The sequence below is a fragment of the Chenopodium album genome, chromosome 8 (assembly GCF_948465745.1).
Source record: "Chenopodium album chromosome 8, dcCheAlbu1.1, whole genome shotgun sequence".
NCBI classification, from domain to species: Eukaryota; Viridiplantae; Streptophyta; class Magnoliopsida; order Caryophyllales; family Amaranthaceae; genus Chenopodium; species Chenopodium album.
In genome coordinates, this window is record NC_137841.1 from 6,328,776 (window position 1) to 6,342,327 (window position 13,552).

A 13,552-nucleotide genomic window follows, 5' to 3' on the forward strand; every position below is an offset into this window, starting at 1 on the left:
CTAAGCAATAAAAATCAAGTCTTTAACCCTAACATGATACTAACAATCATAAATATTAGGAAGAGAACAAAAGACATCATAGCAATCATATTTAATATTAAAAATAACCTAGACATGATACTAGGAATATCATAATGACAATATAAACATGATTTCTACATCATAACATCAATTAAAACCAATAAAGTACTTACTTTGATTCTTCGTACCTCTTTCTAATAACAAAATACACACGTTAGTAACTTCAAGGAAAACAATAAATAAACAACAATTAAATTAAATAATTGAAAGAGAGATTTGGGACCAAACCCTCAGAAATTAAACCTTTCACGTCTAGGGCGAAGGCAACTTCGAATATGGCTAGGTGTTTCTTGATCTTGTGAATGCGGAATTTTGTATGAGAAAAACCAATTTTTGGAAAAGATGAATGAAAGAGATGAATGATTAAGAGATTTAAAGAATGTTAATGCATGAACGATTTAACTTGCGAATGAAAACTGATTATTGATGCTTAACTTGTGAATGAAGAGAATTCGTGAATGATAGATATAGATGATGAATGAAAACGGAGTTTTTGATACAATATTTATAGAGAAAATCAGCCAAAAAAGATAATTTAACAAAACAGAGTCTGACGCTCAGGAAACAGAGCTGGCGCCAACCCTGGCTAGCTGGCGCCAGGCACAATGGCTAGCGTCTGGCGCCAAGCCTGGTTCCAGGCGCCAAGGCCTGGGGTTGGACGCCAAGCTTGATTTTGACGCGTTTTCGAAAATCTGATAAATTTACCGTACTGGAGGATAAAATAATATAATTTCTTCGAAAATGCTATTTGATTTTGATTAAAACTCTGAAAAGTCAACAAAGTCAACTTATCAATGCTAATTGAATTAGGAATGAAAAGAACCTTCTAGAAGATTCTAGAAGACTAAAACCATTCCTAATTGCATTAGGAATGATAAATCATATTAGGCCCTCCCCTAGATCACTGGGCCGCATATAAAGCTCAAACCGGGCCTAGTTTAGTAAATTGGCCATAACTTCCTCAATATTCATCGGAATTGGGATTATAATATATCGTTGGAAAGGTCTTTGCAAGCTCCATCCAACTACACCATTATTGGACCCATATCATGGACCAACCAAACTGGATTGGCTGTTTTTCTTAAAATAAAGTTTTCAAAAACAGAGAAAAGAGAAAAGAAATAAAAACTTTCCGCAACACTAGACCTTTCCACACTTTCGTTTCATTCGATTATGATTCGACGAGAAAGGTACTCATCACTGGGTCTGGTTTTGGGAGACACAAATGGGTGTCTACAATTCATATTCACATTCACACACTTCCACCATGATCATATCCAGGGATTTACTATGCTCATCCCTTTTCACTTAGAGCTAGACTTGGGGGCTTGATCCCTACATCATTAGCTTACCTAGCCTAAGAGTCACCACCATTTGATTCTTTTAAAAAATAATATTTTTCCACACACTTAGCTCTTGAGGCCTAGCTTTAGTGTCACTATCACACACTGCACAGATACATGACCAAATATACTTCCCTTAGGAACCTTTTGTCATGAAATCTTAATACACTGTTGAAGCATGCCTTGTCATATCAAAATCACTCATCAATCATAATCATCATTGCGTCACGAAGTATGAAGTGCTTAGCCTCCGTGCCTAAGTTACCTAAATTCTTTCATCATTGAGTCAACCATTGAGATAGCCTAGGATAGGTTAATCCTTGAGAGATAGTATCAAACAACATTTGACTAAGCTCATTCAACATGCATCTTCAAACTTTCGATTTTTTTTCACGTCTTTCTTTTTCGGGAGAAAGTCGGTACCCTCCACAAAAATGACGGAAAGTTTTTGCTTTTTTGCATTTTCGAGTCGCACAATCATAATACAATGCACACACGGGTCATGAGTCACACGTGTCATTTCACATCGAGTCGAGTCAACCTCGAGTCAGCCAATCACAGTGAATCAAGTTTGTACCTTGAGTCGTGTCAAGTCGATGAGTCAAGTAACATTAAACCTTAGGTCAACCCTAAGATGGTTAAAGAAATTGGCAAAGTTCTATATTCGGAAATAAATACAGGTGCAGCAGAACAGGGAAGACCCTACTCTAGCGCCTGGCACCAGAGATATCTCAGCAGCAATAGAGCTCGAAGCCTCTCAGAAAGGTGATTTCGACCTCATACAACAATTTTGGGTTTCTTGGTACGCCAGTTAGCCCCTATAAGCAATTTGACATGATTAGTAGTCGGCTCGATTACAATTGCAATAAGTGATCGACCTGACAAAAGATCGTCTCACTTAGCTTAAGCGCCTAAAACACTGGCTCATTACAATCGGTTCAAAAGTAAGCACTTAAACGACAATATTTCCAAATATGGATTGTCGCGCATTCTTATTAAACGACAAAGTTTTCCAAAAATTGGATTGTCATCCCTGGTAAGGTTTCCAAGCGTGGATTGTCGTGCTCCTTCTCTGCTTGGCAAGTTTTTCCAAGTTCGGATTGTCATACATTCATAGATCGCTGGCAAGTTTTCCGAGATTGGATTGTCATACACCCAGTTCCTTATGGCAAAATTTCCCAAAGGATTGTTGTAGGTCTCTATTCATCATAAATTTCGGCAAAGTTCCTCAACGTGGATTGTCATTCATTTCAGCAAGTGGCAAATTTTCCTGAAGTGGATTGTCGGTCGACTCTTTCTTGCAAATGTTCCAAGACGCGGATTGTCAATTGTGGCAATATTTTCCTAAAAGGATTGTCGCACAGCGTTGGCAAATTTCCAAGGTGGATTGCTTTCAAGAGTTATATTCCAAGATGTGGATTGTCGATCGTAGCAAAGTTCTTATGAAAGATTGTTACGAAGCATTGGCAACTTTTCCAAAGATTGGATTTTGGCAAATTTTCCGAGGTACGGATTGTCGCTTCATCGTGGCAACATTTCCAAGGATGGATTTTTAAGCATTGACAACTTTCCCTAAATCGGATTTTCATACATCATACAAGAGTTGTGTTGGCAACTATTCCCAAAGAAAAGAGGATTGTCATCACAGCAAAAAGCACCGACATACAGGTTCAAAGCAACGGAAGTGCCGACGTACAGGCATAGCGGAAGCAAAGTTCAGGCGAACTTTTAAAGATCGACAGGCGTGGATCTTCGGTAATTTCCTTTGGAAAATTATCGCATCAAATGAAGGTGACTTCAAGAGAAGATATCTTCGACAGCATTCCCTAGCTTGCGGAAAGTTATCACAAACAACTGGAGATTGTTTCAAGAGAAATAATCTTCGATGGTATTCCCTAGGATGTGGAATATTATCAATGCAACTGGAGATTGTTTCAAGAGAAATAATCTTCGATGGTATTCCCTAAGATGTGGAATATTATCAAAGCGGAAGAGGATCGTTTCAGGAGAAGCAATCTTCTAATTTGGAAGAAGTTACAGGCGTAGCGGTTTTCAAGCGGGATGGCATTCTTTAGCTTGTAGGAGGTCATCAAAACAACAGCAAAGCGGCAGCAAATCGGTTACTTTCAGAGATGTGTGCTCGACGGTGCAAGATACGCGTTTCTTAACTCTTTTATCTGTTTAACTAACGATAGTTTTGCAGGTATCGGCGTTACAAGATTGATTTAGGATCGCAGAACGTTCTGAGTCATTCTCCGTCCCTATCGATACTTTGACTTTTGTTTTCGAAACTTGCGTTTCTCCAAACTCAGTCAAAGTGGGGGCTTCTATAGACACCCATTTGTGTCTCCCCAAAACCAAACCCAGTGATGAGTACCTTTCACGTCGAATCATAATAGAATGAATCGAAAGTGTGGAAAGTCTAGTGTTGCGGAAAGTTTTTATTTCTTTTCTCTTCTCTCTGTTTTTGAAAACTTATTTTAAGAAAATAGCCAATCCAGTTTGTTTGGTCCATGATATGGGTCCAATAATAGTGTAGTTGGATTGGGCTTGCAAAAATCTTTCCAACGATATATTATAAGCCCAATTCCGATAAATATTGAGGAAATTATGGCCAATTTACTAAACTAGGCTCGGTTTGAGCTTTATATGCGGCCCAATGATCTAGGGGAGGGCCTAATATGATTTATCATTCCTAATGCAATTAGGAATGGTTTTAGTCTTCTAGAATCTTCTAGAAGGTTCTTTTCATTCCTAATTCAATTAGCATTGATAAATTGACTTTTGTTGCCTTTTAAGAGTTTTAATCAAAATCAAATAGCATTTTCGAAGGAATTATATGATTTTATCCTCCAGTACGGTAAACTTATCGGATTTTCGAAAACGCGTTGGTATCAGGCTTGGCGCCTAACCCCAGGCCTTGGCGCCTGGAACCAGGCCTGGCGCTAGCCATTGGCGCCTGGCGCCAGCTAGCCAGGGTTGGCGCCAGCTCTGTTTTCTGAGCGTCAGACTCTGTTTTGATATTTTATCTTTTTTTGGATGATTTTCTCTATATATATCATATTAAAAACTCCGTTTTCATTCACCAATTCTCACTATACATCACCAATTCTCACCATTCATCACAATCCTCACCATTCATCATCTACATCTATCATTCACCAATTCTCCTCATTCACAAGTTTTGATTAGCATTCTTTAATTCATTCATCTCTTTCCTTCTTTCTTCTAAAAACTTTGCTTTTAATACAAAATTCCGCATTCACAAGATCTAGAAACACCTAGCCATATTCGAAGTTGCCTTCGCCCTGACGTGAAAGGTTTTAATTTCTGAGGGTTTGGTCCCAAATCTCTCTTTCAATTATTTAATTTAATTGTTTTGATTATTATTTTCCTTGAAGTTACTAACGTGTGTATTTTGTTATTAGAAAGAGGTACGAAGCATCAAAGTAAGTACTTTATAAATCATGTTTATATTGTTATTATGATATTCCTAGTATCATGTCTAGGGTAATTTTCATATTAAATATGATTGCTATGATGCCTTTTATTCTCTTCCTAATATTTATGATTGTTAGTATCATGTTAGGGTTAAATATTTGATTTTTATTGCTTAGTGACATGCTAGGGTTTGTTATTAATCTTGTTAGTGTCATGCCTAGGATCTTGCTATTTTTATTACGCTTTAATATTAACATGAACATGATAAGTATTATAATTGTTATAATTTATGATGATTATGAATATTATTATTATTATTATTATTATTATTATTATTATTATTATTATTATTATTATTATTATTTTGATAACGATTATAATTATTGTCATGATTATTATTATGTTGCTTGATGCTTATTATTTATTGCTTGATCACACATTTTATTGCATGTTTAAAGGGAATTGGTACTTGTAATCACGCTTAATGAGATATTTAATAATCTTGTTAGGTTAACTTTGATTATAATTCAAGTGATCGCCAATAATAGATTTATTTGTGCATTAAATTCAACCAATATAGATTAAACAGGTTTAGGTTTAACCTAATGATTGCATGTTAATCAGAAAGCGCACGAACCCTAATGATTGCATGTTAACCTAATAAAGTAGAGGCCTATTATTATGGCAGGTTCAATCTCTTTTAAGTTGGATTTGTACCATCATCCCCGAACCCTTATTTGGTTCTAGACCTTATGGAGTTGACGATTTCTTGGATCGTTAAGGGGTGTAACCTTCACCTCGTGAATGGTTTACAAGTTCCTTAAAAAAAACTTGTTGGCGACTCTTTTGCTCTATCTTCTTCCCTTTTGGACGCCACCGTACTTTAGTGTATGATCACAGTGGGGTTCAAGCTAGTGGAATTTAAAGGCTTGAAATTATTCCCTACAGCAAGCGTCGCAGTTAATCTTCACAAAATCAGAGGGAGGAGGGAGCCATTTCTTCGGGCTTTTGCACTTTCTTTTGCTGACCGAACCATCAACCTTAGCAGCATACTTACCACAATCTTCCACCAAGCAAAATACTCTGTCTCTTACTATTACGTGAGGGATTTCTTTTCCATTGAATACTTTCTCATTCCCACGGCACCCAAATCTGCCATAACAATGCAACCCCAATTAAGCACTTCCTCTCATTCCCTTGCTTCCACCTCAAAAGAGTTTCTTTAAGTCAAAAGCCGGGTCTGTGACAGCAAGTTCAGAGCATTCACACTCAACCCACAAATCTTGCACAGCCGGACAACCAAATAATATATGATGCAGCGTTTCAGGAGCACTAGATCACCATGGGCAGAGACCCGAATCCCTCATGTGCCTATGATACAGAAGAGCACAAGTTGGCAGGGAGTTGGAGCAAATTCACCAGAGAAAGAGTTTGACCTTTGGGATCGTATCAAGGCCCCAAATATCTACCCACACTTGATGGAAAGCCCCTAAATCACAAGTCTTCTCAATCATATATGCAAATTTCACATCATATACCCCGTCTTTGGAGAAAGCCCATGTCAGAATATCATCCTGAGTTCTGAGACTAAGTGGTATAGTCATAATGCATTTTACATCGCTCTCTTCAAAATTCTCGAAAAGCAGCTCATAGTCCCAATCATTTGTTTCAACATTTATTAAATCCTTGACCACATTAAGCCTATCAATCCCTAGAGTTAAAACAAACCTTCCCTTTTCATCGGCTAGCCACGGGTCTTCAAAAATTCTGATTTTAGAGCCATCACCTACTCTCCAGACCACCCCTTCTTTTACAAGAGATTTAGCTCCCCATATTCCACGCCATGCGTAACTGCCATTAAAGCCAAGAGAGGACTCTAAAAAATCCGAGTGAGGGAAATATTTGCCTTTCATAACTCGCCCAAACAGTGATCCGGGATTGTTGATAAGTCGCCAAGCTTGCTTACCAAGGAGTGCTTCATTAAAGACTCCCATATCCCGAAAATCCATCCCTCCCAAGCACTTCGGTGTGCACATAACCTCCCAGTTTAACCAGTGGACTCTCCTCCTAGCATCCGAATTTTCCCACCAAAATCTTGCAGTGAGGGATCGAATTTCATCGATGACACTATTAGGCAACTTATAAACCCCCATCAAATAAGTCGGAATAGCCTGTATAACTGATTTTATAAGAACTTCCTTTCCGGCTCTCGATAACAGCTTCCCTTTTAGATAATACGTTTCCAACAAAATAAAAAATGCTGACCCCACAAGAATGGAGTATTGGAAAATTTCTCATTGATTTTGTCAGACACATCTTTTCATTTAGTAGGGAAAAAAAGCAAGCTACTAAATTTTGCTTTTTAAGTTTCAAGATTTTACAAAATGGAGTATACTCTGGGTCTCTAGTATGGACTATGTAATTATGTACTCTGTAGTATTTTCTTCACTTTCTTTTTATAATACACTTAATTATCACCTTTATCAATGGACAAAAATATTCTAATCAACATAAATCACTACAGATAATTAAAGTATTTCTTTTCAAGCTGATCATTTCCTCAGTTTAAATACCTATAAGTCTACGACTAACAATTTGAATTATGCATTTGCCAACCTATAAGTTTAACCATAAATAGAAATTCCCTTTGTCAAAAAGAAAAATGATAGAAATGAAACATATGAATTAATTGATAATCAATAAGTTTTAGGTCAAATTTATGTCTTAGTTTAAACATGTTTGGCCCCTGAAAGAAAACTATTCAAGATCCGCCATTGTCCATATATACCCTTCAGTAACCAATTGAAGTTATATATTTGACCCTTGATAAACAACTTATGTTTCTCAACATGAGAAACCGGGCTTTGCTCATTTTTCTATGACGTTATAAAAATATTTATATATTAAATAGTGTGGCTAACGCACGCAATGCGCGCGTTATAACTTGCCATGTCCAAGGAACTCTTTTAATTTGACATTCTTAAGGGTATAAATTGTCCGCACACTATTCTTAAGAGTTCAAAAGAAGTAACAATTAGCATTAATAAGAGAAAATAAGTAAATTAATATTTTAGAGGATATAATTATCCAAATACTATTCATAACTTCATAAGGGGGTGTTTGGTTCAATATATTGGAATGGAATCTCATAAGGTATGGATTCTAAAACCTGTTTTGGGTGATTTTGTCCCTTGGGAGAGTTACGTCACGAAGTCTGATTCCGGCTGAGCTACACCTGCAAAATAACGGAGACTCCGGGTGGTTGGAGCTCCGCCTCCGACGGTCAAGTTAGCGACTTGAAACGGAATAAAGAGAACGGAAATTTAGGTAGGGATCTGCTCGGATTCCAAGCTCAGGTCTTTCTCTGATGTGAGAGAATAAGGGTGTAATAAATGATTCAATCTGTCCCCAAAATGGGGAAATATCTCCCTATTTATAGGGTCGTTGGGAAAAGTGCCCCTACCTAGGTCACTTGACCTAGATTTTAGTGGGCTGCGCCGTTTTACGACGCTCCTAGGAATCTGGGCCTTTGAAGGCCGCCATTTCGGAAACATATCTGAGGGCGCCAAGTGTCAAGAGGATGCTGAGCCACATGGGCCATCCTAAGCTCGACACGTGGCGACCTCTCATTGGTCCACGTGTCAAGAGGATGTTGGGCCACATGGGCCATCCTAAACTCGACACGTGGAGAGCTCTCATTGGCCCACGTGTCTAGGGTAAAAATACCCTAAACATTTTGCCCCTCACAGGTCGCACGTGCATGTCACGTGGGGCCTGTGACACGTGTCCACCTCTCATAGGTGAACAGTAACGGGGTAAAATTTTGAATTTCAAATCAAAATTTTCCCCCCACTTTTACTTTCTATAAATAGAAAGTTACCCCCCCTCCTTTTCACACTTTACATTCACATTGACTTTTTAGAGAGAGAAAAAGAGAGATTCTAGAGAGATTTTTCTCTGCTCCCGCCTGCATAATCAGCGAATTTCAAGCTTCCGAGTGCTAGCAGTTCATCACCCGGTTCACCGGCTGTAGCGGTTTTCAGATTTTCCAGAGTCAAAGCAAGGTAACCGCCTGTACCACTTTAGCTTTTCTCCCTTTCGATTTACATACCATTTTTTCCGCCTGTATGCCCGGCTTTCTTTAGAAAATAAAATAAAAAATATAAATGAGTTCCCCATCCACCCACTCGGCACTGCCTAGGACACTCAGCCGATCCCCCGGAAAGGCTGAGTCTAGAACAGGGGGTGCCTCTTCTAGACTGTCGGAACCAATATGCTCATCTCCGAATTCCTCCCTCTCTGTGTCTGTGCAGGACACAATGGCCAGAACGAAACAAACGGCCAGGCGGTCTAAAAGTCGGCGCACCATGAGAGTGCCAGCCGATGAGGTTTTCCCGGATGGGGATCCGAGGGATTTGGAGGAGAGTGGATCCGACGAAGAGGCTCCTTCTACATCCGGGAGCTCGGGGGTAAGAGAGGTGAACGGCGAGGGAGCCGCCTCCTCCAATGAAGTCGGCGATGCTGAGGCCGGCCAGGGATCAAGAGCAGAGTCTTCCGGCTCTGACCAGGGGGATTTTGCGGCTGACTATCAGCAGCCGCCAAAAGTAGCTGACAACCCCAACCCTAAGAGAACCCGGATGCTGCCGAGAACCATCGCCCTTCTTAACAGTGGGTTCAGGGCCTTTAAGGAGAAACATCTCTTTGGAAGGGGATGAGAAGTTATTGTCCCTCCGGCTGATGTTGTAATGGCCTGGGGGGACGACATTGATCATGCAGATGACTACTTCATCTGCTATGAGGCGGTAATAGAAGCCGGCCTCCGGTTCCCCCTCCACCCCGGGATTAGGAAAATCCTAAAGGGGTACGATTTGGGGGTTTGGCAGCTCACCCCAAACTCGTGGGTGAACATTTTAAGTTACATCGCCGCCTGCGAGTTCCAAAATTTGAACCCTAGCTTCTCTGCCTTTCCTCACATGCACTATTTGAGCAAGGCTCCAGGCGGCCATGGGGCATGGTATACTCTGACTACCTTGCCCCAATACTTAATGACTTTGGACAAAGTGTCCAAATGGTCCGGGTGGAAAAACAAGTTTTATTTGATTTCCTCCCCCACCCTAAGACACAACCGGACACTACGCCGGTACAACACTGAGCCGGCTCTTCTTGGACGTAAATTCCCTCTCCCGGAAATATCTACTAAAGCCCGGGAGCAGATCATGGAGCCGAGGTTTTTTGAAACTACAACTGAGCCCATGGGGGATGGGACTCACATTATTGTTCCTAAGAACTGGATCCCCCACCCGGACTTCTTCAAAGATGAATGCTTTTTGTCCGCCTGCGGACTGAGCACAATGTTTCCCAGGGGTAGAATACTTCACACCCGGAACAATTGTTATTTTTCTTTTTATTGCAAATTTGCCTTGATTCTTTCTAACTTGAAATTCTTGTTATTGCAGAAGAAGCCCTGAAGATGGTTGACCAGGACAAGACTCCTGCTAAATCGGCTGCGCAATTGCGCAAGGAGGCGGCTCTTGCCAAAAAGGCAGCCGTCGAGGCAAAGGACAACAAGAAAGGCGGGGTAAGACCGCCTGACTTAATGTTTGCATTTTTTTCTTCTTCTTTTTTTTTTTTTTTTTTTATACCGGTTGGGTATACTCATATTTGCTTCTTTCTCAGGAGTCCGCCAAGAGAATCCCTCGATCATTCTCCAAGCTTCTCAAAAGGCAAGGAGATGATCTTGAAAAGGCTCCGGATGCCAAAGCCGCCAGAAAGGACCCCCCCCCCCCCCCAAAAAAAAAAAAAGGCTCTGCCCAATCCGGTCATCCAACGACTGGGGGCAAATCCCCTGCTGTTCTGAAAAAGCTCAATGAAAGCTCAGAACAACAGAAGACGCCGGATGCCTTAACGGCATCGAAGGGTGGCATGCCAACTGAGGTTGCAGACGGTGCGGCAACCACCGGGGAGGAAAACAAGCCGGAGACCCATCCGGAAGCTCAAGGTAAGGAAGGAACTGAAATACCTTGGCCACTTGATTTCATGAGAATCAAGACCAAGGTTGATACTTCAAAAGGGTCCGTCAGCAGCCGGCAATGGATGAATGCCAGCTACGCTGCTTCTATCTCACATAGCACTACTTTTGATGCAGGTCCGACTTCTGACCAGCCAGACCTTCCAGGCTTCGCAAGACGGATGGTGAGGACCCTCACCCGGTCCGAGAAGGCATCCATACCTGATCTGCAGGTTGTGGACTTTGACTGGATAATGGGCTCTCTGGCTGAGGTACATGGTTTTTCTATCTTAATGTCTTTCATCTTTAATTTGACTAAGTAACTCTTTAACCGACTGCTATTGATTCAGGCTATGGTGAGGGTGGACAGTCCCCGGGGCCCCTTCAGGCGGAAGCAAGAAGAGGTAAATGGCGCCAAACGGAGGGCCCTAAAAAACCTCAACTTTGCTGAACATTCTGATTATATGTGTAATTTAAAGATTAAAGCAGTAGAGTTGAAACAGGAGGAGCTGATCCGGAGTTTAACGGCTGCAAACGATGAAGCTAACAGCCGGGCTGATGACCTTGACAAGCAGCTGAAAGATGCCAAGTCTGATCTCAAGGCATTAGAGGATGCTGACAAAGAGAATGCCCAACTCCGGACTGACAATGACCGCCTGAAGCTCGAGCTCATGACCCTGCGCAACAAGCAGGCGGATGAGCTGGCCCAGGAGCAGACCCGGCTGACCGAGGAGAATGAGCGGGACAACTTGGCCAGCCTGAAGATCACCTGGGGCCTCCTTTACCCAGAAATAGACTTTAAGGTCTATAAGCTGAGGTATGATTACGCCACTGAGGTGTATGATGCCCAGCAACTGGGTGATGCTCCACCGCCTCGCTTCAAAGACTGGGCTTCTGAGCAGGGATATGAAGTCTCTGATGATGAGGAGCAGGCGGATGATCAGCAAGAGGGCCAAGCCAGCCAAGCTCAGCCGGAGAAGACTCTGCCTAAGCCTTAGGCGGTCCTCCCCCCTTTCTGCGGCAGTATGCCAACAATGTTGTTTACCGGCTTGCATGCCGTGTTTTGTTGTATCTTTTTACCAACCATGGAGTTGGATTAACATTTCCACTTTCTTTCTTTACCAGATGTGTCCGGTTAACAATTATTCTGGCCTTTGTGCCATTTTATATGAATGAAGTATTCCGACTTAGTCGGATTTTATATATGTCTTGAGTTTTTTCAATTTCAATTTTTATTCATCTGTTTGCAATTCTTTAGTATTTTGCCTAACTTAAAAAAGCATGCGGCAATTTGCGATCCGGGTGCTCTTGCCCCTGGACGGCTGTGCGGTTGGTTTAGTGCCAGGTTGATTGATTGGCTTGAAAACACTTGATACTTGGAGAAGTATGGAGTGTTTTTAGGCCAATCAATCACAATGGTGATTGCCCCAAACCAAGTGCACAGCCGGCCATAAAAGCGGGTGTTTTGAGCTTCTTACCCAGGCGGTTAAATTCCGTCTGGGGTTGACGCGTAGCCGTTACACAAACCTGTGCCCCAATAGGGGAAGTGAGTGCAACTTTGGAATAAATAACCCAAGTAAGAATTTCCACCAATGACCGACTGATGCATATGGGCATCCTGTATCTGGAATTTTTGTTCGCTCTTCATAGGCTATTTTGGTCAGACGGCTATGAGTTTGCCAATTTGGTCGTTCAATTTTTGCCGTCTGCATTGGTACATAGAACCGACAAATAGCCTGTTCTCTGCGACGATTGCACCCGGAGGGGTGTCGCTGGACACCTTTGTCCATGTTGGGGCAGGCGATTTTATAAAATGAGCAACCATCCGGCTTTTTAGCCTCAGGTCTTGTTTGAGACCGGTTGTATAGCCACTAAACGTTTTTGTGCTTAGTTTTTAGTCAGTATTAGATTTACACTAAGTATCAAACTTTAGTTTTTTAAACAAGCGGGTCCGTCTGGGTATTACCCAGGCGGATGATCAGGCAGTTGAATAAACAAAGTATTAAATTTAAATGAACAAGGGATCCGAGTATTACCCAGGCGGTCCGACAGATGTAACCTTTACTAAGCGTCAAACTTAGTTAGGCAAAGAAAAATCCGCCTGGGTATTACCCGGATGGATAATTAAGTAATAACTCGATTTTGCAAACAAAGTCTGAATCTTCATCAATTGACTTACTGTTTACAAAAAGTTTACAATCTCAGAAATAGTACTTTTTTAGATTGTCTACATTCCAAGTTCTAGGCAGACGCTTGCCGTCTGGGGTTTCCAGGCGGTAGGTGCCATCCCTTACTTCTTCATAAATCCGGTAGGGGCTTTCCCAATTGGGAGTTAGCTTTCCCAGCTCATTGGCCCTACCGGTTGCCTCTATTTTCCGTAACACAAAGTCATCCACTTTAAGAGGACGCTTGTGCACTCTCTTGTTATAGGCTCTGGTCATCCTCAGACGGTATATCTCATGGCGCAGGACAGCATTGCCCCTACGCTCCGGGAGGGAGTCCAATGCCAGCCGCATGGCCTCCCAATTCGCCTCTTCATCATAGAGCCTAACTCTGAGAGTCGTCTCATAATGCTCAATAGGCAAAACGGCTTCAGCACCGAATACCATGAGAAATGGGGTTTCGCCGGTTGCCCCTTTCACAGTAGTCCGGATGGCCCATAGGACATGAATCAACTCTT

The 13,552-nt window shown here is 41.6% G+C and overlaps 1 pseudogene; it reads right to left on the reverse strand.

The window, feature by feature from the left end:
• Positions 1-6,280: 6,280 nt before the first annotated feature.
• Positions 6,281-7,018, reverse strand: LOC145642678 (putative mitochondrial protein AtMg00310 pseudogene; annotated as a pseudogene).
• Between the last annotated feature and the right edge of the window lie 6,534 nt (positions 7,019-13,552).